The following is a 3,853-nucleotide window of genomic DNA, read 5'->3' as shown; positions in this document are numbered from 1 at the left end:
TCGTGTTAGCTTCGCTCAAGGTGATTCTAAGTATCCCTGGCATTGACAGTTCTACAGAAGCGGATGGCTCCACTTGACCCTCAGGGGTCAGAGGTCATGATATCCATCTTACTCCTGAGTGGTTAATGCAGCTGCCATGACGACCAACACAAAGGTTAACGCTAGTGCAAAGCCTCAATGCCTTCATGAACAAATCCTTTATTTCGAAACAGGACAGTGGGGTACAAATATCAGCATCCCACACCCCATCACTCCAAAGTCTATGTTTACATGTCCTTGAAAATTCACTATAAGTGGCATAACTGTCACATACACTATTACCCAAGCACCAGCAGGATATACCGTATCTCACACTAATCAGGTGTGACATTGACCAGCATAACTCTCTCTCTCTCTCTCTCTCTCTCTCTATAACTCTCTCTCTCACTATAACTCTCCCTCTGTAACTCTCTCTATATACAGTATAACTCTCTCTCTCTCCATGACTCTCTCTCTCTCCATAACTCTCTCTCCACAACTCTCTCTCTCTCCATAACTCTCTCTATATACAGTATAACTCTCTCTCTCTCCATAACTCTCTCTATATACAGTATAACTCTCTCTCTCTCCATAACTCTCTCTATATACAGTATAACTCTCTCTCTCACCATAACTCTCTTTCTCCACAACTCTCTCTCTCTCCATAACTCTCTCTCTCTGTAACTCTCTCCATATATAACTCTCTGTCTCCATTACTCTCTCCATAACTCTCCCTCTGTAACTCTCCCTCCATATCTCTCTCTATATAACTCTCTCTCTGTAACTCTCTCTCCATACCTCTCTCTCTCTCCATAACTCTCTCTCCATATCTCTCTCTCCATAACTCTCTCTCTCTATAACTCTCTCTCTCTGTAACTCTCTCTCCATAACTCTCTCTATATATATAACTCTCTCTCCACAACTCTCTCTCTCTATACCTCTCTCCATAACTCTCTCCATAACTCTCTCCCTCTGTAACTCTCTCTCTCACCATAATTCTCTCTCCATAACTCTCTCTAAATATAACTCTCTCTTTATATACAACACTCTCGCTCTATAACTCTCTCTCTGTAACTCTCTCTCTCCATATCTCTCTCTATAAAACTCTCTCTCTATAACTCTCTCTATATACTGTATAACTCTCTCTCCACAATGCTCTCTCTCCATAACTCTCTGTCTCCATAACTCTCTCCATACAACTCTCTCTCTCTCTATAACTCTCTCTCTATAACTCTCTCTCTCTGTAACTCTCTCTCCATAACTCTCTCTCACCATACCTCTCTCTCTGTAACTCTCTCTCCATACCTCTCTCTCTCCATACCTCTCTCTCTGTAACTCTCTCTCCATAACTCTCTCTCTCCATAACTCTCTCTCTGTAACTCTCTCTCCATAACTCTCTCTCTCCATACCTCTCTCTCTCTCTCTCCATACCTCTCTCTCTCTCTCTCTCCATAACTCTCTCTCTCCATACCTCTCTCTCTGTAACTCTCTCTCCATAACTCTCTCTCTCCATAACTCTCTCTCTCCATAACTCTCTCTCTCCATACCTCTCTCTCCATACCTCTCTCTCTCTCTCCATAACTCTCTCTCTCTATAACTCTCTCTCTCTGTAACTCTCTCTCTGTTACTCTCTCTCCATACCTCTCTCTCTCCATAACTCTCTCTCTCCATACCTCTCTCTCCATACCTCTCTCTCTCTCTCCATAACTCTCTCTCTCTATAACTCTCTCTCTCTGTAACTCTCTCTCTGTAACTCTCTCTCTCTCTCCATACCTCTCTCTCTCTATAACTCTCTCTCTCTGTAACTCTCTCTCTGTTACTCTCTCTCCATACCTCTCTCTCTCTATAACTCTCTCTCTCTCTCTCTGTAACTCTCTCTCCATACCTCTCTCTCTCCATACCTCTCTCTCTCTCTCTCCATACCTCTCTCTCTGTAACTCTCTCTCCATAACTCTCTCTCTCCATACCTCTCTCTCTCCATAACTCTCTCTCTCTATAACTCTCTCTCTCTGTAACTCTCTCTCCATACCTCTCTCTCTCTCTCTCCATACCTCTCTCTCTGTAACTCTCTCTCCATAACTCTCTCTCTCTATAACTCTCTCTCTCTGTAACTCTCTCTCCATACCTCTCTCTCTCTCTCTCCATACCTCTCTCTCTGTAACTCTCTCTCCATAACTCTCTCTCTCCATACCTCTCTCTCTCCATAACTCTCTCTCTCCATAACTCTCTCTCTCTATAACTCTCTCTCTGTAACTCTCTCTCTCTCTATAACTCTCTCTCTCTGTAACTCTCTCTCCATAACTCTCTCTCTCTCTATAACTCTCTCTCTCTGTAACTCTCTCTCTCTGTAACTCTCTCTCTGTTACTCTCTCTCTCTCTCCATCTCCAACCCAGATGTGTGACACTGGCACTGAGGGGCCCTGCTCTGACCTGGCCAGCTCCTCCAGCTCCTCCAGCTCCTCCAGCTCCTCCAGCTCCTCCAGCTCCTCCAGCTCCTCCAGCTCCTCCAGCTCCTCCAGCTCCTCCAGGTCCCGTGGAGGCTGCAGACCTTTCCTGTTTGCTCTGGAAGAATAAACACACGGAGAGCTCTGGGTGGAGCAGTCGGGTTTCCTTTCCTGCCCCAGAGAACAAACAGTGAGTTCATCCACGGAGGAAGAAAAACAAGACAGAACCAGAGAATAGAGAAATAGAAAGAGACCTGTGTCAGACGGCAGGGGATTATGCGCAGAGAGGAAACAACATGGCTTACCCCTCCACCCTTATACCTTGGGCTCCTCACTGCAAAGGCCTACTCACGCAGGTCCCCTCAGACTCACAGTCACTGCATCCTTTAGTTTGTCAGATTTCAGTAACGTTCAGTGTTTAAGGTGTTTTAAAGCAGCAGTATGCAACAGATTTCTTTTTTTTTTACAGGCAACTAGTTCTAGTACTAGTAGCTTATGGTTACTTCAGGTTTACAGTGTACAGTATGTGTAAAAGATACCCATATGTAGGCATTTAGGTGACATTTATCTCTGAAGATCCACAGTGAGCCTCAGCCTGAGACCAAGCTTGGTTAATGCTCATAGTCAGGAATCGGGCCTCCAGTACTGTTTTTAATGCTGTTGTAAGAAATGTGGGCTGCGTTTGTAAATGCAATCTGGTATTCTGAGAATGGAATGGTGTGCAGGCCTACTGTAGTTCGAAAAAACAGAGCGTTCCATCTCTGTATGAATCCAAATGCACATAACAGAAACAGTTTGGGTTTATTCAGTGAGGATGACCAGTGCTATGTAAGTGCTATGTGCTATGTTAGTGATTTTACTGAATGACTATCTACTAACTACTATAATTATCGTCTGGAATTTGCAGAAACATTTGCAGAACTTTATCAGAACACCTTCTGCTATTTCTCCAGTTAGACTGATGTTTCACCCTACACACACCACAGAATAACTTCATGGCTATCTCTCTCAGCACAACTTATGTTCTTGCATTGCCAAAGGCATCCCAGTACTTCTAGATTGCCCTTTGCCCATAGACCTAAGAAGACCTAATCAGAAGCTGTTGTTGTGCTTCCCTCTACTGGACACAATTGGAACTACATCTGGGATAAATATTGTTTTGGCTCTGTCAGCGATTTGTTTAATTGTTTTAGTCAGGTAAGGACTTTTATTTTGAATTGAGAAACAGAGCTAGAACTCGTATATCAGGAATTCGGTCATTTATAAAGACAGCATGGAAAGTTCGCGCCTGTTCTTCTCCACCTCTCCTTTTTGTTAGCACTTTGAAGGCATTCCCTGTAAGTGAAAATATGAATAAATGTTGATGTTCAGTAATTGCATTTTGGCCTGTG

This window comes from Clupea harengus, chromosome 2 (genome assembly GCF_900700415.2).
Source record: "Clupea harengus chromosome 2, Ch_v2.0.2, whole genome shotgun sequence".
Lineage (NCBI taxonomy): Eukaryota > Metazoa > Chordata > Actinopteri > Clupeiformes > Clupeidae > Clupea > Clupea harengus.
This window is presented reverse-complemented; position numbering follows the sequence as displayed.